A 25,357-nucleotide genomic window follows, 5' to 3' on the forward strand; every position below is an offset into this window, starting at 1 on the left:
TCTCCCCAGAGATAGCCACCATTAGACACAAATAGGTAAATACACACATATGTGTGTTTGTGTCAAATTATTCTATACATATTTGTGTTTATCACTTCTTTCTCTAGATGCAGATAACACAACTTGGTATATGTGTTTGTGATAGAATGCTACTGTGCTATAAGAAATGATGAACTCAGTGATTTTAGAAAAAATGCAAAGATTTGTATGAAATAATGAAGAGTGGAAAGATCAGAACGAAGAGAACACTGTATACAGTGACAACAATGTTCTTTGAAGAACAGTTTTGAGTGACAAAGTCATTTGGACCATTATGAATGTTAACCATAAAGGACACACCAAATAGGTTATTGTTGATGGGTGAAGCAAGAGTGCCTTTGCTGCCAAGTTGGATTTGCTACTGGACTGGGTTCCACAGATCATTTTTCTTTACTTCGATGGTACTTATTATAGTGAATCTCTGATCCTCCAAACTTGCAAATCTCACGAGGTCACAGTCTATTATATTCTAATATTCTATTTACTTAGAGTAGGAAAGAATAAACCCAAGAGATAGAAGTAACAGCAGGACCATGCATTCAGGGGCCATGCAGCAGCCTAAGGCCTCATTCATTCCCCACCCAAAGAGTATAACATTCCTTGCCTCTACAGTTGAATGCAGTCAGTAAACAGAGACTTGCTTCATATGGTCAGTGCCCTTTGTAAACATTCTTGGTTATGGGTCAGCAAAAGCACATTGGAAACAATAACTTCTCATGTTCTGTGTTCTAAGTTATCAGGCAGAACAGGTTATCATGCTCGTATGGACTTTGTAAAATGGGTGATAAAAAGAAATGGAAGATCTAATCAGAACACAGAGTGTTTAATCAGGAGCAGACGAATAGATATTTGTTTACTTACACAAGAGACAAAATATTGTGGCTTGTTTGCTGAGAAGTAATAGCCATTTTGAAGGAATACCATCTTCGTCACCATTTCAAATCAAAACATCCTGACTTAAGCAAACTGGACACCAATGAAAAACAAGTTAAAGCATCCAAATTGTTGAAAAATTTCAGTGGGGAACAATGGTTTTTTAAGAAAGTAAACTCAGACAATAAGGTGACTATTAAGGTTAATTTTGAGATTCCTAAAGAAATCACTGCTTCATAAAGAAGTGTTTGCTGATTGTAGTTTCTGGATTATGCCCTGATAAAAAAAAGTGTTTTTGAGAAAAGCGTTTTTGTTTTAATCATTAATTATACCTTTACTTGAAATGTGAGCCACTAAAAACCTATCTGCAGTTGGATTTGCTGCTGGATTTGCTACCAAAGTACTCTAGCCTGTTTTAATTTTGGCCCCTGCCTACTGCCAAGTTGTACAGGTCTGCTCTAAGGATAGAGATTAGAGATGAGCTGCTGATCTGTATTGGTGGAGGGAGTTCCCACCCTGGGAATCCTCTACACTGATGAAATCACAGGTCTAAACTAAATTTTCCCCTCGCCTTCATAAAATGAAAATAGAAATGAATCATGTTTTAGAATCAATTCTAGATACCCTATTATCAGGAGGCTTCATCTTAATTGCACAATTTATAATAATATACTTTCCATTTATTTCTCAAGGGTGTTCTGAGCATTAATTTCTTTGTCAGGATAAGGAAGCTGGCATGTTTTTGAGCCCCTTTGACCCTGGGCTTTACCAGAATCCTTTTTTAATCTCTGAGTTCCCAGCACACCAGACACACCCATATTCCTAAGGAACTGAAAAACATCTAGGGATTGATTATACAGGGGTTTGGAACAAGGAAGGATTTTTGTCCACTAGGACAGATTATCTAGTATTTCCTATCCTGCAAGTGTTCAGCAATGGAGTGGGAGGAGGGATTAGGAAGGTGATGGGGGGGGGCAGGGATGGGGACGTATATTATCCTGCAAAAAGTCAGATTTACTGGTTAGAAAAAAACTTGCAATCTCAAATTCAGGGCTAGCATTATACCTCTATAGAGTAGATGTTCCAATTTGAGGAGGGCTACTCCCAAGTGTTGGCAACTAGGGGGCACAGAGGAGAGAGCTCTAGGCTTGGAGTTAGGAAGACCTAAATTGAAATCCAGCCCCTGACGCTACTTGCGTGACCTTGCACAAGTCACACATCTAGTAAGTGCCTGGGATTTGAACTCAGATCTTCCTGACTCCAGACCCAGCACTCACTCCACTGCATCACCTAGCTGCCTTGGCACATAGTAGGCAGCTCATCAATGCCTATTGACAGAACAACTGACTAATAGGTTAGGTCCAAAACTAGGATGAAACAAGACACTTGTAATCCTTCTAACAATTTTGAAAAGGAGATTTTATTTAGTTATAGCAGAGGAAGGACATTCAGGGCTGAAAAAGTTCATCCAGGATAAAGCAGTGGTTCACTTGAGCATGGCTTCGCTGTGGTGTTCATGTTGATGGTGTAGGTCAGCAGCTAAGGGAAGATCTGCAACTCCTTCTATCCTGGCTGTTTTGTACCAAGCAAAAAGGAAGCTAGGTTAATTGAGCTTTAGACCCCTGAGTCAATTAAAAATTTGAGGAGAGTTTTAATATTTTTAAAGGAAAAAAATGAAACTAACTTTCATGGAGATGGGGGTTGGAATGGGGGTATATGGTGGTGGTAGAGAAGCTGTTTCTCCCATCATAGAGGAGTAGCATCTTAAGCCAAGTGCTAGATGACTCTATTGATTGATAACAAATTGAAAGCAAAATAGATATTGGGGGCAAAGGGGTATTGAAATGGGAGGTTTTTGTTGTTGTTCAGTCATGTCCAACTCTTCATGACCCCATTTGGAGTTTTCTTGACAAAAATACTGGAGTGGTTTGCTATTTCCTGTTCATTTTACAGATGAGGACACTGAGACAAACAGGGTTAGGTTAACTGACTTGTCCAGGGTCACACAGCTATTGTCTGAGGTTGGATTTGAACTTGGGAAGATGAGTCTTCCTGAATCTCAGCCCAGTGCTCTATCCACTGTACCACTGAGCAGCCTGGAATGGAAAGCAGAAAGGATTAAAGACAAATTTCATTGATTTCATAATTTTCTTGAGTGTTAGCTTTGTTCAAACTAAGTCTTGGATTTGGAGGCAAAAAGAATTAGGTGCATCTTTGAGCTTTGAACTTATTCCCTGTGTGACTTTGGGCATGTTTCTTTCCCTTTCTGGACCTCTGTTTCTTTATCCAAAAAATGGGGTGGTTTGACTAGGTGATCTTCATCAATCCTTCAGGACTGAAGACCTATCATGATCCATCCTTTTCTTAGGTTGCCTGTACTGTCCATGACTTCAGGTAACTACCTCTAAATCTATGGTCCTACCATCCTATAGGGGCAGTTTGGTGGCACGGTGGATAGAGTATCTGGCCTGGAGTCAGGAAGATTCATCTTCATGAGTTCAAATCTGGCCTCAGACACTAACTGTGTGACCCTGGGCAAGTCATTAAACCCTGTTTACCTCAGTTTCCACATCTGTAAAATGAGCTGGAGAAGGAAATAGTAAACAACTCCAGTATCTCTGCCAAGAAAACCCCAAATAATGAGTCAGACACAATTCAAAAATGACTGAACAACAGCTGTCCTATGGACTCCCATTCATTTTTTTAAAAATGGTGTCTTCAAGTCAAAGAAGCCTATTTGTTATTTGAATTGTTGGGCTAAAAAGGGGGAAATGCAGACAGTTCTACTGGCTTCTAGAAGAAGGATGCCAAGCGAATGAGGCAACTCATTTTTGCACTGAGCATCTGGATGGGTCGTTTTAGTATGCTTAGAGTAGGTGCTTTAAACGCTGTGAACTGCTATACACATATAATTTCATTTAATCTTCACAACAATCCTGTAAACCTGTTGCCAGTGTAATAGGGCTAGACTGACTGGTCTATAGCATGAGGGGCAGGCCTTGATGCACGCACAGATATTCCCTGTTTCCAATCCAACCATGAGGAAACTTTGATAAACCTACGTCTGGCCATGAATGCTAAGGAGTTGGTATGGCTTGGTGCTGAAAAGTCTTCTAAATGGCTTCAGTGTCAGAAGAATGGATGACTCAGGAGGTGCTGAGCTGGATCTGAGCGTGCATACTGAAGGGATGACCCAACCATCTTCCAACTTCTTTCTTTGAAGGCTTCAGGCAGGGAAGAATGCTTTGAACCGCCAAGTTGGGGAGAGGCGGCTGTCACATTTTCCTACACAGCTGCCATCAAACTGTAAGCACATAGTGCCTCTATTTCATGTAGGTGTATGTTTATTTTTTAGTGATCTTGGGTAAGAAAGTATTCCAAGATGAGAATGCTCAGGTGATCCTGGTGAGTTCAGGAGATCCTGAAGTCCCATCTGAGGTCCCACTAATAATTGGAGATGTGAGCAGAGTCCCCTGAAGGTGGTAGAAATAGTCATAAGTCAGGAGGTGACTAAGCAGCATCTTGGAGACGGATGTGCCCAGCCATCAACTTGTGGGCATTCCAAGATCTAGAGAGAGTGCAGGGTGGCAGCTTGAGCCCACCGAGGAGCCGGCAGAGTGGAATGCAACCTTTCAGAGGCAGCTAAATGATGGAGTAGATTGAGAGCTGGACCTGGAGTCAAGAAGTTGTTGTTGTCCGGTATTCAGTCATGTCTGACTCTTTGTGATCTCATTTGGGGTTTTCTTGGCAATGATCATGGAGTGGTTTGCCATTTCCTTCCCCTACTCATTTTACAGATAAGGAAACTGAGGCAAACAGGGTTAAGTGACTTGCCCAGGATCACACAGCTGGTAAGTGACTGAGGCCAGATTTGAACTCAAGAAGATGAGTCTTCCAGATTCCAGATTCCAGGGCTGTGGTATCTAGTCTAGTGGTATCAGAGGCAGGAAGACTTGAGTTCAAATCTGACCCCAGACATTTATTAGCTATGTGACCCTAGGCAAGTCACTTAACCTTTATATGCCTTAGTTTCTTTAACCATAAAATGAATAGCACCCACCTCACAGATGGGGAAAAAAATGAGATGTTTGTGAAGTGCTTAACCTAATATAGGCACATAGTAGGCTCTTAAAAAATATTTGTTTCCTTCCTTCTTTTCTTCACTTTCCTTCTGCAGAAGAGGAAGAAAGAGAATGAGCAGTATCAGAGAAGATGCCCTGGGACCAGTGACTTGACCCAGCAGAGGAGTGATCTGGGCTAGTAACAGATGGTTCACCCAGAGGAGAGGAGCACCTAAGAGGAACTTTATGAAGACTCCACAGAGGGAGAAAATGATTTCCAAGGCCAGAAACCAAGAGGGACTCCTTGGTCATACACATTCTTTTCACATGTACTTCACTACCATTGTATTTTAAGCTTGAACCCACTTTCACCAGGAACCTTCTGTGTTTAAAGAGAGTGCAATCCCAGTCTGAAGGAGTATTATACCTTCTTAGTAAATCTCTTTTCTAAAAATGAATGGGGACAACTTATCTATTGATAATGGGGAGTGTACTGGGGGGTACACTTAAGCAACAGACCTCCTAGTACCCTGAGGGAGAATAGCAGCCAACTTTTGGGGACCTCAAACTGTGAGTTGTGGGAGGTGGGGAGTGTGTTATAATAGTTTTATCTTATTTTTACAAAGGGGGTGACTGTGGATCAGAATTAAGTGACCTACCCAAGGTCACACAAATAAATGTGGTAGGATTTGAACTCTAAACCTGTTCAATATGCCTCACTTTATCAGCCACATCTGCTTGCTGTCTTGGAGTTTATTCATTATAAATCGGGACCTTGAGGAAACTCATTACAGAAGGGTAGTAATGGCGAGCTCAATTTAATAATAGTTTTAAAAGAAGGAAATGACAATGTGGCCTACTAATGAAGACATGGGTCTTGCAGTGGAAAAATGTGGTGTTCTTTTTCTTCAAATGCTAGAGCCTTTTGGTTAACTGGGGTTGTTATGAGGCCGAGTGTATGTGAAATTGGGGGCCACATCAGGGCATTTGTTTTTAGGCAGTTATGCTCTGAGTAACTTTGCTAGAATGCTTCTGTTTTTCAGTCTCAGAGAGTTCAGCTCCAGAACCCCTCCTCCCTCTGGTTGGCCCCTATGGTAAATGGAAATCAGTTCAATAGGTCATTGTGCTCCTTCCTTTGTTAGCTTCCTTGGGGAAAAATGCCAGGCAAGGCGGGTAGAAGCAGCAGCTCTCTCTGGGTAGAGAGGGTGGGAACAGGCACAAGGGGAGTAGTTTTGCCAGGTGCCAAAAGGAAAAAACAAACCCAATTCACTTTGGTCTGTGAAGCTTGAGTATCAAGCAATGAAGGCCCAGGTAATAGTGGGTGCTAATGAGGTTCTGAAAGTCCAAGAAATTCTGGAAGAGTCAAATCTTTCCATTCGAATTGGTTGAGGCCAGTCTGACTGAGTGGAGAGTTGGAATTGTTGGGTTTCCAAAGGTACATTCTCATTTCCTTCAAGCAAATGAACTAATTGCTAAAAGAAGGTTGCCAAGGATAGAAATGGGCCAAATAGATCCTGCTAAAGTACTTGAAAACAGTTGGCTCTCTGAAAGAGATGAAAGAGCCCTCCCCACCTTGCCCCTCTCCCATTTCCAACCCTTCACTAATACTGCTCTTCCCCCTCTCCCTCATCCCATATATTTTCCACTCTGTAGTTTTTGGTTCCTCAGAATGTCAGCCTTCTCTGCTGGCAACTCCCTCTTCCTCTCCATGTAAGAACAGAGTTTTCCACATTCATCCCTCCCCTTGGAAAACAGAGCAGGGTCAGAGAATTCTGGGCCTTGGGAGCTGGTCTGTCCACACTTACCATGTCAGTTATCAGAGATGTAGAGTAAGTTTAGGGACAGTTATAGCAATTAACCAGTGGGAGCTGCCTGTTAGAATTACCCAAGGTGATGGCCATTTCCTGGGGCTGTGGCAGTCCCAGACTGGAGAGAGGGAGGGCAGCTACAGCAAGAGTTCCTGCTGTTTTAGCAGCCGAAGGAATGGGGGCAACTCTGCAGATGACAATGGGTGGGCTCCAGAGAGAGAGAGAGTGGCAAATGACCCAAGATGCTGCCCTTGCTGAGGCCCTCAAGTTAAAGTGAGACAAGGTCAAGGGGAGTGCTTCTGAAGTCTCTCAAGGAGAAAAGAGTTTTTCTTATTGTTTATCTTATCTTTTCCTAGAGCTGCTCTCTGCTAAATGATGTGAGCATTGCTACTTGGAGGCAGAGCTAGGGACTCAGAGAGCCAGGCCTTAGCAACAGGAGCCCTATGGTTGTCCTGGGGGGGAGGTGAACCATAACAGATAGAAGGCGTGCTAAAGGTCTGATCTACAAGTTCCTATGGACCAGGTTTGCTCTTTGGGAGCCTTCCGATAAGAATGCTCCATGTCACAGGCTCACTTAAGTGGTCTCTCTCCTCCTCAAAACCAGACTATGCTTCTAGAGAATCACCAGTAGGAGAGGGAATTCCTCACCTAGATACATGCACAAGGGATTTAGAGGGTTTTGTGAGGTTTTCCTCTGCTCTGTGACTGAGGGATAGTTGTCCAAATTCCCTTTGATAAGATGAAGGCTGCTGAGGAAGTAGGATGGAAACAGGCATTTTAAAAGTATGTACTCTGTGCCAAGCTCTGGGCTAAGTGTTTCCAAATACTATCTCATTTGATCCTCCCAACAGCCCTAGGAGGTAGGTGCTATTATTATCCCTGTTTTACAGAATGAGGCAGAGGTTGAGTTGCCCAGGGTCACGTAGCTAGGAAGCATCTGATGCTGCATTTGAATTCAGGTCTTCTGATTTCAGTGATAGACATAGCTCAAACTATGCCACGGAGCAGGGGCGAGAGCATCTCTTCCTCCCCTCTCCCCCAAATCTGAAAGAGGCTTGGTCTCCTTCCTAAAATGAGAAGAATACCCAGGAGAGATGGACTTTTCCCTGTCTCAGCAGCTAAAGGAGAGTCACTTCTCCTAGTTTTCTAAATTAGACTGAGAACACCCACCGACAATTTAGAATAGAATAGGTTGCATTTCTGTGCAGGAAAATATCACGTGAGGGAAACCTGTAACTGGGTTAAGTTCTTGAAGTGAGCTACAGAAAATAGCTGTAAGAGCTGGCCCTCAGAGACAAGCCGGCCCAATCACACATTGTACAGATCATGAAACTGAGAGCCAGGGAGATTGTGACTTGTTCAAGGTCATCCATCCAGATGGTGAAGTGGCAGAAGCAGCATTTCAGCCCAGTCCTCTCACTCCAGGTCTGGCACCCTTCCACGGTACCACGCTGCCAAGAACTGCTGTCTTAAGTCATAGAAGCAGATTTAGATCCAGAAAAGCCGCTTAGGTCTTCTAGTCTAAGTCCCTCATTTTGCCAGCCTACTAGGAGATAACCTTTCTGCAGCTCCTATTAAGGATGAACTTAACCCAGTCACCTCAGCTCTCCTTAATTTCCTTAGATGCCTTAATTACCTCCGTTGTAAAATGAGAGAGGTGGACCAGAAGACATGAGAAATCCCTTCCAGCTCTGAAGTTCTCGGGCCTTCTTCAGCTGGGGAAGTTTGTCAGGGTTGTTTCAGCATGTTCATCAGGGTCTCCCTCCCCACTCTGCCCTCTAGTGGCTGATTTGGCTTTACATCCCTCTTTCAAAGAATTCTTTACATTTAAAAAAACAAAAATTTCAAAGCTCTGTAGAGCCCACTAGGACTGCAAGCCCAAACCAATCTGCCAAGTAGCTTTTTTTAAAAAAAAACAACATATTTCCACATTAATCGTGTTGGGAAAGAAGAAATTAGAACAAACGGGAAAAACCACAAGAAAGGCAAAAAAAAAAAAAGAGAAAATAGTCCACCTCAATCTGCATCCAGACTCCAGTTCTTTCTCTGGATGTGGATAGCATTTTCCATCATGAGTCTTTTGGAATTGTCTTAAATCACTGTATTGCTGAGAAGATCTAAGTCTGTCAAAGTTGGTCCTCACATAATGTTGTGATACTATGCATAATGTTCTCCTGGTTGTGCTCACTTTGCTCAGTTCATCTAAGTCTTTCCAGGTTTTTCTGAAGTCCACCATCCACCACCAATGATGAGTCTGCTCATCATTTCTTATAGCACAATAATATTCATTTGCATTCGTATACCACAACTTCTTCAGCCATTCCCCAATTGGTAGGCATCCCCTCAATTTCCAATTCTTTACCACCATGGAAAGAGCTGCTATAAATATTCTGCATATATGGGTACTTTTGCCTTTTTTATGAATCTCTTTGGGATACAGATGTAGCAGTTCTGCCCAATCTCTTAGCTGACTCTCCTTGCTGGGGCCTAAGCCAGGGGTACTGGGGCCATTTTGGGACCAGCCTGCAAGAACTGATGGTTACATTTTCAGTGTGAGCGTTTATACCTCAGAAATTTGCAAGCATTACAAATCACAATTTGATTTATTGCTCTGTTCATTTCTAGACTTAAGAAAATGATGAAGAAAATATTAATAAAGCAGGTAAAATTTAAATTTAGTGCTTAATTTTAAGTTTAAAGAAACTGAGCATACCCTCCAAGCCCCAATCAGGTTGTTAAACATTTACCAGCATGCTACTATCTTAGGTACACAGAACTCTGACCTTCCCTTGGCTCAGTGTGAACCCCAATACTTCCAATAGCTATCTTCCCCAAGGGGGTTGAAATATTTATTTCAGACTGCTGTCCTAGTTATTATTATCATAATTTAGATCATAAGTTTAGAGTTGGAAGGCACCTTAGAGGCCATTAAGGCTAGCCCCTTATTTTACAAATGGGAAAATGGAGGCACAGAGCTGTTAGGTGACTTGCTCAGCACTATATGATGAGTAAACAGGTTTGAACCTTTCTTATTCATATTTCTACATTAGTCAAGTTGTGTAAGAAGAATTATAACAAAAGGGAAAAATCACTAGAGAGAAAAAAAAGAGAGAAAACAGAAAGAATCCAAGTTGCTCTTTCTACGATGATAGGTAGATTAGTTCTTGGGGGTCCTGGAAAAGATAACATTCAGACATAGATATGTTATAAAAATAAAAGAATGGATAAAGAAGTATAATGGTAACCCTATTACCCGTGGGATATGAAGTTGAGGTGGCCCCACTCTAGACCCGTGATTATAGTCCAGAAGTAGGGGAGGCAGGCAGTTAACTCGTCCTTAGAGTTTATTCAATTGTTTCAATCTTTACAAATTCAGAGTTGGAAGAGACCTCACGGATTATCTCCTTCAGTTCCCCTCTGTCCCACCTCTTCATGAATGTTTTCTATGGATGCCTCACCCAGTGCCACTGGAAAAGCTCCAGAGATGGGCCTTCTAGACATCCCAGCTGTGCTCACATTCCACACCTAAGTAAGCCCTCTTCCACCAGGCTCCTAGGAAGAGAGTTCCTTTGAATGGAGTCTCAGGGCATCATAGGATCATAGAGTTTAATGCTGCTAAAGGCCTTAGAGAAGGTCTAATCCAAAACCCCATTTGATTTATTTTAAAGTATTTTTATGGATATCTTTTGTTTTTACAAAATTTGTTTTTACATCAGTTGGGGAATGGCTGAACAAGTTGTGGCACATGACTGTGATGGAATATTACTGTGCTATAATAAATAATGAACTCAGTGATTTTAGATAAAGAACATAGACATATGAAATCACGAAGAGGAAACGAACAGGACCAAGAGAACATTGTATACAGTGACAACAGTATCGCTTTAAGAATGACTTTGGGAGAATATATTGTTTACTGGCTAGATTTCTTCCTCCCCTCCTCTCCCCTCCCCTCCTGTCCTCTTCCCTTCTTCTTTCCCAAAACCTTTACCCTTACTGCACTCTGATTGGACAGCACTAGGCCCCTGCCCAAGCTCTATTTTAGAGCTGTTTTCTGGACCCTCCTTCCTGACTTGAGAGTTATTATCAAGAGTAACTGTTGTGTTTCCCTCCCAGTCTGATGGCTTTCTTTTTCTTGATCTCATTAAAGGGGCCATGCCCTGGCTACTTCTTAAACAGGCCTATTCAATGAATGGGCGTTGCCTCACTCTAAGTGAGTGCCTGCACAGACCTGACCTAAAGGGCCCAAGGTCTCCCAGTGCATCCTGGGTCATCTCCAGTCATACTGATGAATATCTGGTCACTGGATTCAGATGGCTCTGGAGGAGAAGTGAGGCTGGTGACCTGCACAGCCCTCCCTCACTCAAAACAAAGTCAAGTGCAAGTCATGTCATCATTTATCTGACGGAGTGGTCTTCTTCAGTAACGAAGGATGAATACAACAACAACAACCTTCATTTCTTACAAAAAATAAAATAAAAAACAAATTCAGTAAAATTGACCAACATATCAACCAAACCTGACAGTACATACACTGTTCCAAACCTGGAGCCCCCTTTCTACACACACACACACTCATACATACACACAGACAGACACACTGACACCCTCACACACACACTCACATACACACACACACACACACACACACACACCCCTCTGAGGAGAAAGGAACCTTTAAAAAAATTTTAACTTTATTGACGTCTTCTTTTAATATCACCTTCATACCCAAATATATACCTTCCTCCTCTCCCATAAAAATCATCTCTTGTAATAAGCAAAAAGAAAAAAAGCAGAAAAAAAAACATTTATCAAAACTAATTATTATTTCAGCCAAATCTGACAGTAGAGGTATATTCCACACCCGTGGTCTGTGACCTCTGCAAAGAAGGGAGGAAGGTGCATTTTTCTTCTCTTTCCTAGGGCAAATCATCTTTTTCTTCCAGTTTCTTATTTGAAAGACAAACTGAGGCCCAGACAGTTCAAGTGACTTATCCAAGGTTTCATAGGTAGCAAGTTTCAGAACTGGGATGAGAATACTTAGCTGTCCTGGTCAAGGAAGGACTTCTTATCACTGTGATGAAACTGGGGGTTAACATATCCCAAGCGGTGAGGGATGTGACTCTCCTCACCAACAATCCTTTGCAAACATTCTTGAATCAACGACAAAAGAGTATAGCAAAGGTGGAAGCATAGTGACAATAGCATTTATAAGACACTTCCAAGAGCACTTCAGCATATGTTATCTTATTTGGTCCTCACCAAAACCCAGTTAGGTCGGCATTATTATTATCCCCATTTTAAAGATGAGGAAAGTGAGGCTGGTTGAGATTGAGGCCAACCATCAAAGACGGTTACATCTGTCTCATTCAGTGTTCAATCCAATCCCTCCTTTCAGGCACTGCACGAGCTCAGGGATCCAGGGGACTCGCCAATAACTTCAGAGTCCTCCTTATCTGGCCACCACTCTTCCTACAGAGTACAGGGGCATGTATGAAAATTATTTTCTAGAAGAAGACTTGGCTGTCCCCTAGGTTTCCAATATAAATTTGTAAACTTAATTCTAAATAATAACCCTGGATTTGTGACCCAATCCAAGTGGTTAGAGCCAAGAAGACAGGCTGTAATCCTGCCTTAGACATTTACTATCTATTTGACCCTGGACTAGTGAGTCAGTCAGTCATTAACATCTATTAAACACCTATTATTTGGGGGCAGCTAGGAAGACTCATCTTCATAAGTTCAAACCTGGCCTCAGATACTTACTAGCTGTGTGATGCTGGGCAAGTCACTTACCCCTTTTGCCTCATTTTTCTCACCTGTAAAAATGAGTTGAAGGAAATGGCAAACCACTCCAGTATCTTTGGCAAGAAAACTATAAAATGGGGTCTTAATAGACTGAGCAAGAACAACAAGCGATGGATTCTTTGAGCCTTCGTTTTCTCATGTATAGAATGGGAATAATTATAGCACTTACCTCACAGGGTTGTCAAGAGGACTGAGTGAAATAAAAGTGCTTTGTTGATCTTAAATTGGTATATAACGGAATTATTATATAGATGTGTTGGGGGAGTGTACTTTGGTCAAGTATCTCTCCAAATGAATTGGAACTCTAAATTACCGATGTCTCAATTAATGAGGTGTTACTGTATGATGTAAGCTCTCAGATGTCTTTCCCCAACTCCTTTCCAGGTTCTAATTCTTGGATACTTGTGCTCGTGTACTAAAATTACAAAGCGCAAACTTGGCCCCCTAGAGAAAGATAAGCAAAGATGCCTCTACTTCTTGGCAGAAGGGTATGTGTGGGGGAAGTGGTCCCACATATATGGACCATTGCACAGCTAAGATTTTTTTTTATGTATTGATCAAATTTGCAGATTTTTAAAAAAATATAAGAGATCATATTCTGGGTAGGGGAAGTGAAGGAATATTGGGGAAAATCTAGGCGATACAAAAAAAAGATATAAAATAAAAATCATTTGAAGATGGTTGAGCCTATTTCTGTATTATAAGATGATTAAACAAGATATAAAGTGCTTTACAAAGCTCGAAGCACAATATTTGTTTGTTGTTCAGTCATTTCAGTTGTATCTGACCCTTCATGAGCCCATTTGGAGTTTTCTTGGCAAAAATGCTGACATGGTTTGTCGTTTCCTTCTCTAGCTTATTTTACAGATGAGGAAACTGAGGTAGAATTAAGTAGATTGCCCATGACTATACAGCCAGTAAATGTCTGAGGCTGGATGTGAATTCTGAAACATGAGTCTTCCTGACTCCAGGCCTGGCACTATTTACTTTGCCACCTGGCTGCCCCAAAGCATTATATACATTAATTATCATTATTATTCATTTTATCATCACTAATATTCTCAGGCTTCATCCTGGCATCATGGTGTCCTGAAAGTTTTGTCAGGCTCTGCCAAACTGGGAAGACTCCAATTAGACCTCAGTTAGTCCTGAAGACTGTCCCAATCAAGTTTGGAAAGTCTGGTGATCAAAGGGTTAAATATTAGATTATATTTCCTGGTCATAGGACCTTCACTAAAATGTGGAGGGGGTAACCACAATGATGAAATCACAGTTGGTTGAAGCACTGAGGTAAATCGTGTTGCTACATTTTTTGGTTTGAAACTGTGGTTTCCTTGGGATAGAGAGCTCCCAGTGAGGAAACTCTCAACCAATGCAGATCAACCCTCTTCTGGAATTTACAGTTTAGAGAACTGCCTGGAGTCACTGAAAAGTTAAATGGTTTTCTTAGAGTCAGGCTGACCTCAGAGAAGCTCCAGGGAAACCAAATGGTTGTAAGGAAGGCTTAGATTCCTTGTTTGGGGTCCCCCCAAGTCTTTTGGGGGTTTGTATTTTGGGTTCCCAAAATTGATTGATTTATCTGATGATACACATCTCAAAATGCCCTTCTCTTGGAGACCTACAACTGCCTACGTATGCCAATCAGGCAAATGTACTCCTGCCCTTGTCTGAACTGTAAGTGGCCGCACCCTGGTAAAATTATCTTGGCAGATGGGCTAAACCAAGTTGAGGGTAACCAACAGGCCTCAAGCCTGTGGGTGAGTTAGGAGGCTATCTATCCCAAGCAAGTGAAGACTTCCCCAGAAGCAGAATGGGTAGAGGAGAACAATTTGTTCCAGTGGCTACAAAGGCAGCTGAAGCAGGCTTTTCTTCAGAGTGCCTAAAGCTTGGTCAGACATTGAACACTCCATGGTCATCCACTGCACCCTGGGCCATTGCCAGCTGTCCTGATTATTGTCCTGCCACTGAACTTCAATGACTCTGAAAGAGAGAGTGAGGCTGGCAACTTTGTTCAGCTCTGCCTCACTTAAATCCAATTCATGTGCAAGTCAAGATATCACTCATGATGTCACTGGTCCCCTTCAAAAACAAAGGATAAGTGACAACAATGAGAACTTATTCAGGTCATACATTAGTATGACTGAACCTAGCCTCCAAGCCCTAATCCCCATGTCATATTGTCTCTCTACTCAAATATCTGGGTATTTAAAACCCAAATGATTGTAATGAACAATTAAGTAAATATAATGACACTGTAATTAGCTCACTTGGAAGGGATTTGTGAGGAAAGTCAATTATTTAGGCTTATGAAAGCCCCATTGAGTGGTAGGGGTAGCAACATTACTGATGCCCCATCTGGAAAATGGATCAATGCAAACCATGATCATTCCTTCCTTTCAACCTTGGCTCATGCCAAAACATCCCACTACTATTTTTATAGTGGCAACAAACTAGAAACAAACGGAGTGCCCATAAACTGGAGCGTGACTGGTATATCATGGTATACAGATGTAATGGATTGTTATTGTGATTCAAGAAATGGCAAAAGGGATGGCTTCAGAAAAACTTTTCAAGATCTATCTGAAATGATACAGAATGAAGTGAGTAGAACAACTTATATAAAAACTGCAAAATGTAAAAGAAAACATCTGTGAAAGTTGTAGGATTCCCTGATGAATGCAATGACCATTCAGAGCTCCCGGAGACTAAAGATGGAGCAAGCTTCACAACTGTTGACAGAGAGGGGATGGAATGGAGATATGGAATGAGATATCAATTTTTAGAAATAGTCAAAGTGGGGAAGCAAGGGGCAGAATTATTTGGAGCATGAGGGTAGTGATAGTAATACAAAAAAGAAAAGATTATCGGTGAAGCAATTTTTTAAAAGAGAACAGAAAAAAAGTTCAGAATGGCACTCAGGTATACAGGGCGGTGTTGAAACTATGGTTTCAAATTTAGCATATACTTTTTAAAAACTATGTAATAGATAACAGCTAGGTGGCACAGTAGATGGCCCACTGGGCCTGGCATCAGGAAGACCTGAACTCAAATCTCTGGTCTCAGATACTTACTACCTGTGTGACTCTGGGCAAGTCACTTAGCACTGTTTGCCTTAGTTTCATGATCTGTAAAATGAGCTGGAGAAGGAAATGAGAAACCACTCTAATATTTTTGCCAAGAAAACACAAAATGGGGTCATGAAGAGTCAGACATGACTGAAAAATCACTGAACAACAAATACAAGAGAATCATGATATTATATACAATCTTATTTTTGTATGAATAGGTGTTCTTTTTTATATTTATTGAGTCATAATAATAAAAATACATTTTGTAAAGTTTATTGTATTGAGGGTGGGAATTATATTGAGGGCAGAGCAACAAAGTCCCCCTCATTCCAAAGAGCATCTTTGGTTCATAATGAAATGAGGTTAAGAAAAAAAACAAGGCCAGGTGAAACACCTGGGCCATTCTTTTTTTATTATGTATGTCTACTAACCACAGAACAGCTTCTTTAAAACTTCTTTTTTTAAAAAAAACTTTACCCAGAACTGTCTCTGTACACAAAAACCAAATATATGCCTATATATGTGTGTGTATACATGTACATATGTGTGTGTATTATGTTCAGGCATGCACCAGTCATGGAGGATGTCCTGTAAAGAAGAGGCTCCTAATGAGTCTTATGAGTCTCCAGATACTTTCATTCATAGATTACATTCTGCTGATTGTATTGAGATCTGGAATCCTAGAGAGCCCTTTAATGAGATCCATGGTCATTTGAGAAAGACTGACCCACATATTCAAATGGCAAACCAAAGTAGTCGATGAAAAACACATGTTGCCTAGATCACAAAATGAATGGGGTAGATGGACAGTGAACTGGGCTTATAAGTAATAAGAAATGATTGAATTTTATATTTGGGAAATTATATGGAGTTTTCAATGATGCTAAATGTCTACTTGCTCCCAAAGTAAAGGTGTATTAGACTTTTGAATGGTCTTGGAATCCACTGTTAAATTTTCAGAGTGAGCATTTAAGACCTTGGAAACTGGCTAATACCACAAATCATGCTTTCATGTTTTGTTTTATTGATGGAAAGTGATGGACAAAATGCTAATAGTGCCAATTAAATTTAAAAGTGTCTTGCACACTCTTTTTGTGGAGAGCTAGTTGTTAGATAATTGCCATCACACCCCTGTCCCACAGCCTTTCATTTTATTTATTTATTTTTGAGGCAATGGGATAAAGTGATTTGCCTAGGGTCACACAGCTAGTAAGCCTCTAAAGCTGGATTTGAACTCAGGTCTTCTGTGGCACCAATGTGATATTCACAGAGCCCATGACTGCTATGAATATGCCAGTGCAGTTCTGAATAGCAAAATATAACAGTCTCTCCACATGGAGGACAGAACCAAAACATTTATTCAAACACCAGAAAGCCAAATCCCAACAAAACCAAATCCATCATAGCAACAAAGAAATCTATACACAATGACACTGCAGGGGGCACTACTATCCCCAAGCATTCCCCCTGTTAGGCTTCCCACAAACTAGCTCCCTTAAACAAATCACAAACAGGCTCTCCCACTCACTCTAGGTGCTGCCTGCTCTTTCTTTCCCAGCTCTGACTGCTCTGACTCACTTCCTTCTCCTCTTGTTCAGCAAACTCCTCCCACCACAGGCTTTATGTGACTCAGACTTCCATGTGACCTAGGCAGGTCACATGGGCCTATTAATAGATGGGAAAGATCTTCCCAATTAAATTACCATTACAGACTCCAGGGCCAGGCCTCTATCAACTACATCACCTAATTTCCCAGACTGTCATTTTAATACCAACAGTTTCCTAGTGATGTTATATAGTTTTAAATGATAGATTACCCCATCTTAAATCACATTGATGGTTATCCAGATACCTGATAGATATAAGTTGGTCACATTACCAATAATGATTTACACTTCAGAAGTTACATAAGTCAGAAGGAACATCAGAAGTCATCTAGTTCAACCTCTTAGTTTATAGACTAGGAAACAGAAGCCAAAGACTTGGTTAAGGTCACCTACATAATAAATAGTGGAACTGTGACTGCATATATAACTGAGACACCCTTTCCTATTAAGGGGCTCTAGCCATGTACTGAAGGAATATGGACCAGGTTCAGTCCTGAGGGAACCTGACCTCTAAAGAGAGCAGTCAGGTACCTTTTCTCAAAGCCCCTGGTTCCTTATGACCCCACCCAGGAGCCATGGGGAAAATCCCTTAAAGCTTCCATTTGGCTCACATCTAGAGTCTACCCAAAAGGGAGTAGAGGGGAACTCAATATAAGGTAGATCAGGTATAGTACAGTAACTTATTTCCTCCACCCAAAAGGAATGTATAAAACACAAAAGCCTCAAATACACGTTGGCAGAGACTTAAAATGTGAAATAATAATCCATAAAAAGCACTTAGCATGGTGCTTGGCACCCAGTAGGTGCTGTTGAAATGTTTATTTCCTTCCCTTTTCTTCCATTCCTCTACTGTGTTCTCCAGAGTGATTGATACTTAAAATATTAAAACATGGATAGGACAAGTATTTAGACTGAAAAAATGCACTAAAATTTTAAAGTATATGAACCATATAAAATAATTCACTTAAAAATGGATCTCTTTTGTTTATTATCACTTTTACTTATCAGTATCTCCCTGCCCTATCCAGAGAGCCATCCTTTATTAAAAAGAATAAAACAGGAAGGAAGGGACAAAACAATCCAGCAAAACTAACCCAGACATCAACTAACTCTCACATTGTGTGCTATGTTCAACACCAATGGTCCTCCACGTCCGCAGAAAAGGGAGGGAGATGCATCCTCACTCATTGAGTTAATAGATATTTATTAAGGGCTTGCTTTGTGCCAGGTGCTAACAACTATGTACAAATGAGCTCTATTCAGACAGCAGTGAGAAGAGAGAAGGTGCTGGAATTAAGAGGGATTGGAAAAGTCTTCTCAAAGATGATGGAATTTTAGCAGGAACTTGAAGGAAGTCAGGGATGTAGGCAGAGATGAAGACAGAGAGCATTTCAGACATAGGGGCCAGCTGGAGAAAATGCCTGGAGCCAAGAGATGGAATATCTTGTTCGCGAAGCAACCAGGAGACTGATGTCGCTGGATGAAAGAGGACATGGTATCCAGTAAGGTGTAAGAAGGTTGGGAAGGTGGGGTTGGGGGGCTGGGGAGAGGGCTAATGCCAAGGGCTCATATCTCTTCTGCAGGGTCAAACTTGGTCCTTATAATTAGACAGTGTTCAGTTTCCATTTGTTGTTCTTTTTATTTCTGCCATTGTATTCATTGTATGGACGGTTTCCTGATTCACTTCCTTCACTTTGTATCGGTTCATATAATCACTAATCCCTACAAGTATAATCACTGATCAGAATGAACATTCACCACTGATGATCAGAAAAATTGGTGATAATTGAAGGACATAGGCAGGGAGAACTGACGGAAAACTGAGAATGTTCCTGAATTCATACCTTTTCTCCCTAAACCAATTTATGTGTATAGACACAGCCCAAAGAGTCATAAAACACTGGCAAAACAGGAAGGACCGCCTGGACAAGAAAGAGCCAAAGGACTGGAAAAGCCTCAGTTATGTTTGAGTTAGCTGTCTGATTCACTGGATTCAAGTCTCGATGACCTCTCCTCTTAGTTAACTCTGTCCATCCTGTAGTTGGCCCTGAGATTTTGGCCTAGGTAAGAGGAAGTGCTGGCTTCTCTGAGGCCTAGGGAAGCAGTATGTGCCGGGAGACTGCCTAGCTGCTGGGGACTTCCTGTTCATTGTTTATGCAGTGAGAAGGTTCAACTTCTCCTTTCCCTTCTGGGATCCTGGGGCCATTCTATTCCCAGGCTCTCCCTTTAAACCTAAACCAGGCCAGATCCCACAGGGCCAGCGAACACAGGTACAAAATGGAGCAGGTTTTGTTTGTTCCAAATGCTGGGTAACTCTTGTGTCCACTGGCATAGGGGAAGAAGGGCTAGCAGAATTCAGAAATGAGGGGCTTCCATTCTAGTCCTAACTCTGATAATAACTTGCTGGATAACCTTGGATGAGCAAGATTTGAGCCTCTGCAGCACTCACTTGTCACGCTGGGTAATAATACCTGACTTCCTAAGAGCGTCATGGGGATCAGATGAGTGGAGAGGTTTGAAACTGCTGGATAAAATTTAAATGGCTATACATGTTAAACATTAATATTAATAACTGTTATTTTTGTTGGTCTTCTGACCTGTGGCATTACCCCCTCTGATTGGAGGACAAGAGGGTGGAGCAAGAAATTCCTCCCCAAACCTTCCTTTATAGATGGCTCCCAACTTTGCAAGTAACTCTCCATTTTCTAGCATCATCTCTATTTAGTTTCTAACCCACTGAACATTACACCAGCCAGGTTGGGTACTCCCTGATGGCCCCCCCTTTCAGCTTCCTTTTCTGTATTGTCTTTCCATCATTAGACTGTAAACTCTTTGAGAACAGGGACTCTTTTTTTCTTATTTGTATTTCCCAGTACTTAGCACAATACCTAGTATATAGTAGATGCTTAATAAATGTTTATTGAATTGAACTGAATTGCAGAGTACTGCAACTTCTAGTCTTAAAGATTTGCCTGGTGCAGACTTCAGAGAAACCTGGAAAGACTTATATGAACTGATGCTGAGTGAGGGGAGAAGAACCAGGAGAGCACTGGATACTGTTACAGTCACATTTTTCAGTGACTACCTTGATAGACTAGCTCTTCTCAGCAATACAAGATTATAAGACAGCTCCAATAGGCTCATGATGGAAAATGCCATCCACATTCAGAGAAAGAAGCATGGAGTTCTGAATGAAGATCGAAGCATGCTATTTGCTCTCTCTTTTTGTTTTGTTTTGTTTCTTCTTTCTCATGGTTCATTACATTGGTTATAAGTCTTCTTTACAACATGACTAATGTGAAAATACATTTAATATGAATGTATATGTAGAGCCTATATCAGATTGCACACCATCTTAGGGAGGAGGGTGGGAAGAGAGGAGGGAGAAAATTTTTAAAATTCTAAAGCATGTGGAACTGAATGTTGTAAACTAAAAATAAATAATTTTTTCTTAAAAAGGACACAGACAAGCAGAGTGGTGTAAGAAATATCATGTTAAATTTGAAATGTAAATAATAATCCTAATTAAGCAAGAAACTACAGATTTATGCTTTCATATAATGTCATCTTTAGAGGAACATTCATTGATATTTGTCAAGTTCACAATAATCATAAAAAAAGAATTAAAAAAAGAGAAGAAAAAAAGAATTGCCTGGTGGCCAAGAAAAGTTACGTGACTTGCCCAGGGTTAAGTAGCCATAGTCAGAGGTGAGCCTTGCACTCCCTGAATCTGAGGCTAGCTCTCTGCCAGGTTGCTATACAAATATAAGTCATTATTATTAACATACCTATTAGTATACTATTATGAATATGCTTTTTAGGTGAAGAGTAGATGACAGAGGAAAATAGGCAGTGGGTATGGTGAAAAGTGCCTTGAACTTTGAGTCAGAGGACCTGGGTTTAAATCTGATCTCTGTGGCTTAACTGTATGACATTGGACATGACTCTTCCCTTATCAATGCCTCAATTTTTTAACTGTAAAACAAAGAGGTTGTGTTAAATGAGCTGGAAAACCTCTTCCAGTTCTAAGTCTTATGAATCTGGGACATAAAATCACCTGTACCATAGTCAGTAGTCAATAAACTTTCATTAAGTGCCTACTGTTCATTGGGGACTATGTTAAGCATGGGAGAAACAAAGACATTCCCTGATCTTGATGAACTTGCAATCTAATGGGGGAGACAATATACAGACACTTGTGAACCAACAAGCTATATGCAGAGTCATTAGGGAATAAGAGGCAGAGGGAAGGCACTGGTTTAAGGGACATAAGAAAAGGCTTCCTTTAGAAGGTGGGGGTTTTACAGCTAAGGCTTGAAGGAAGCCAAGGGGCAGAGATGAGGAGGGAGGGAATTCCAGGCATGAGTGAAATACTTGTGAGTTAGGAGATTGAATGTCTTCTTCAGGAAGAGGCCAGTGTCATCGAATCAAAGAGACAAGGGAGAGAAGTGAAAGGTGTAAGAAGAGAAAGTCCAGAGGAAGGTACTCAGAAATAACAGACACAGTGGTGATGTGAGAGTCTACCCAGTGGGGTGGAAAGAAGGAAGACCTTCAGAGTCATAGTTCACCTGAGGGATTAGGACAAAGAGCCTCAATAGACCAGAATGCTCACAGAATGGGACTTTCTGGTGAATTGAACTTCTCAGGAATGTCAGTTTGGTGAAGCTACTCTTGTAATGTTAATGGGATTTAAGATCTTCCCCATCCATTAATAAGACTCAGTTAATAGGCCTCATGTGGAGCCCACTAAAGAAGTTTGCTCAAGGAGGCTTGCTTGTAGAAAGGCTTTCTAGTTTCTAATTAGCCACTGAATCACCAGAGTTGTGACGTCTTCTTGCTCTGAGAATTGTCCAGTTGGTATTTTGCTTTGGGGGCTCGATTATAAGAAGGACCTTGTGATTCCCTGGTGGAGACTCTGAGTAGCCATATGTTCAGGACTCCCTTTGCTCAGATGTAAAGGCTCTCTTGATCCAGGGATTTATGTAAAGTGTATAGCAATAATGCTTTGTTTCAGGCAGTAGAGCCCTGTCTGTTGGTCATTATTTCTTTGTTTGTATTTTCTCTGTTTGTATTTTTCTGAAGTTCAAGGTGCTGACTTTTCCCTTGAACTAGCGAATATAATTTAAAAAGATTATTGACCCCCTAAACAGTTATCTTTCCTAGTGAAGCAGATTTAAGAACCTGTGCTAGCAGCCATCTTGGGTATACCAGTGTGGTTGCTTTTACAACTCTTAATAGCTCTGTAACCTTGGGAATGTTCTCTGGGCCTCAGCATCTTCATCTGTAAAATGAGGGGACAGTAAGGATATCCATGACAGAAAGGTCCTATTTTGTTGTTTGTGGTTGAGTTTTCAGCCATCTCTGATTCTTCATGACCCTTTTGGAGTTTTCTTGACCAAGATACCGGAGTGGAACATTGGTCATTTCCTTCTCCAGTTCATTTGACAGATGATGAAGCTGAAGCAAACAGGGTTAGTAACTTGCCCAGCGTCACACAGTAAGTGTCTGGGGCCCAGTATGAACTCAGGAAGATGAGTCTTCCTGACTGTAGGCCTGGTGCTCCCACTGTCCCACTGAACTGTTCTGAAAGGTCCTACACATAACATAGTAATAAACATCTTTGTGGTAGCAAAAAAGCTTACCTCCTTCTGCATCAGTTCATTCAGATCTTCCCATGTGTCTTGAATTTCCCACATGCATTATTTCTCATAGCACAGTGATATTCCACCACATTCGTACGATTTGCTCAGGCCTTCTTCAGCGGGTGGCATGCATTTTGGACAGTGAAGCCATCAGCGCGGACAGATAAGTTAATCAGCAGCCCTGGGTATTTAGGGAAAGAAAAGAAACAAACATTTTAAAGTTCCTACCATGTGCCAGACACTATGCTAAAGTACTTTAGAAATACTATCTCATTTGATATTCACAACAACTCTAGGAGGTAGATACTATTAATAGTCCCATTCTACAGCTGGGGAAACTAAGGCAGATGGAGATTAAATGGTTTGTTCAGAGTCATCAAGCTACTAAGTGTCAGAGACCAGATTTGAACTCGTTTCCCTGGCTCCAAGAAGCTGTACTCACTTTGGCACCTCTAAACCCTCCCTCCACAAAAGGACTTTCATACTGTTCCTTCATTTATATAAATATAAATTGAGACAATGTAGTGCAGTGGAAAAAACACTGGATTTTGATCTAAAGGATTTGGGTTCAATTTCTGAACTTTGCTAAGTAGCTGTCTATTGAAAACCATGTAGTGTAATTTTTTTGGGTTTCAGTTTTCTCATCTGTAAAATGAGGAAGGTTGAGCTATATGATTTCTAAGTTTCCTTTTAGTTCTTAAGCTATGAACAGATGAAATACAACAGAAATTAATTAAGCACCTTCTGTATGCACAGCACTACACTAGGACTAGGAAAATGCCTTCGTGAAGCTTCCAGGCTAGGAGGATAGATTTATGAAATTTTAGGTCTAGAAGGGATTTAGTAAAACAAAACAAAAACCCTCTCCCTTTATAGATCAGGAAGCTGTGGCTTAGTTTAGAGAAGTTTGAAGATCTTAGATCTAAGAGGGAAAGAGTTATTCTAAACCATCCCCCTTTCTTCTCTCCCTTCACTCCCTGCCGCAAAAAAACCCAAAAACAAACCAAAAAGAAGAATTTGTCCTACAATATACCTGCCAATCATCTCCCTTGACCCAGAAGTCTTCTAGTGGGGAAGTCACTGCCCCTATTCCAATTTTATTCACTTTTCTCTTCTCCACATGGCTCTCAAACCTACCTGGGTCCAGTCCCTTTGCCACATGACAGGACAATGTCTTGAAGCCAGGTACCTTGCTTGTGACGTCTGAACTGTAATGCTTAGAATTCACTTGTTCTCTGATTTCTATCTCTAACTATAGTGTACATTCCTTAAAGGCAGGAACCTTCTCTATTGATGTTGACCTTCACATCCAATACAGAACTGGATATGGAGTAGGTGCCTTTGCCTAACGTTACAGAAACAGCAAATGGCAGTGAGCTAGGTCTTCTGACTGTCTAGTATGTAGAGGGTCAATTAAAAAAATATTAAATCCTACTCAGTGCATGTTCATACACTCAGTGCTGGGAACGAAAAAATTGAGCTAACCGACTCTGTTCCTAAGGATCTTAAAAATGAGAGGTTGTTCATTTTTGTTTCAGTCTTGTCTAACCCTTTGTGATGCCATCTTTTGGGTTGTTCTGGGCAAAGATACGGGAGTGGTTTGCCATTTCCTTCTCCAGTAGATCCAGTGGATCTATTTTGTCAGGCAATCAGAGGCTAAGTAACTTGCCCAGGAAGGAGGTATCTGAGGTTGAATTTGAGCTCAAGTCTTTCTGCCTCCAGGCCTAATGCTTTATCCCCTGCACCACCAGTTGCCTCTTTAAAAGAAAATGAATGGTATGAAAGTAATAAAAAATAATATATAAGAAATACGTTAGAGAGGCAGAAACCATCTTCTCTGTAGAATTTGAAAGGGTCATGTTCAACTGAGAGATGGTTTCATAGAAGAGGTAATATTTGAGAAAGGCTTTAAAAACTGTCTGAGTAAGTTGGGAGGGCATTCCAGGTGTAGAGAGTACCATGACACCATGAGCAAAGGCCCAGAAGAACATTAGTACAGTGTGTGCTTGTGTAGATTAAGAATGTATATATATGTATACACACATACACACACACATATATATGGAAATCTAGGAACTAGAAGCCTCAAGCATGATGGAAAGCATTTGTGACAAAATCAGTGAAGGCAGAAACAGAAGGGATATTGCCAGTGAAGTCTACAATAGACCACCTGGACAGAAGGAAGAAATGGATGAGAAGTTTGAGACATGATGCAAACTTGGCATAGAAACATGACATAATAGTGATGTGGAGACTTCAATTATTCAGACATCTATTATAGCTCTCTCTGTCTTTCTTTGTCTCTGTGTCTATCTCTGTGTCTGTCTGTCTGTCTGTCTCTCTCCCCACCCTCACCCCCAAAGCAGAGCAATTAATAGTTTCTTGGCTTCAATGATAATTTTAAGCTTCAAAAGGTAGAAGAACCAACAAGGGGAAATTCTCTTCTCAGCC

The 25,357-nt window shown here is 41.1% G+C and overlaps 2 long non-coding RNA genes across 2 annotated transcripts in view; one reads left to right on the plus strand and one right to left on the minus strand.

The window, feature by feature from the left end:
- Positions 1-5,674, plus strand: part of LOC140506309 (uncharacterized) — a 21,395-nt gene extending 15,721 nt beyond the window's left edge. The window contains exon 3 of the long non-coding RNA XR_011967873.1: positions 5,090-5,674. This is a non-coding gene — a long non-coding RNA (uncharacterized lncRNA). The remainder of the gene's footprint in view (positions 1-5,089) is intronic.
- Positions 2,336-24,039, minus strand: LOC140506310 (uncharacterized). The gene is made up of 3 exons (XR_011967874.1): positions 23,940-24,039; positions 22,907-23,087; positions 2,336-3,008 (listed from the first exon to the last, which is right to left on the minus strand). It is a non-coding gene; the product is annotated as an uncharacterized lncRNA (long non-coding RNA).
- Between the last annotated feature and the right edge of the window lie 1,318 nt (positions 24,040-25,357).

This window comes from Notamacropus eugenii, chromosome 5 (assembly GCF_028372415.1).
Source record: "Notamacropus eugenii isolate mMacEug1 chromosome 5, mMacEug1.pri_v2, whole genome shotgun sequence".
In the NCBI taxonomy this organism is placed as follows: Eukaryota; Metazoa; Chordata; class Mammalia; order Diprotodontia; family Macropodidae; genus Notamacropus; species Notamacropus eugenii.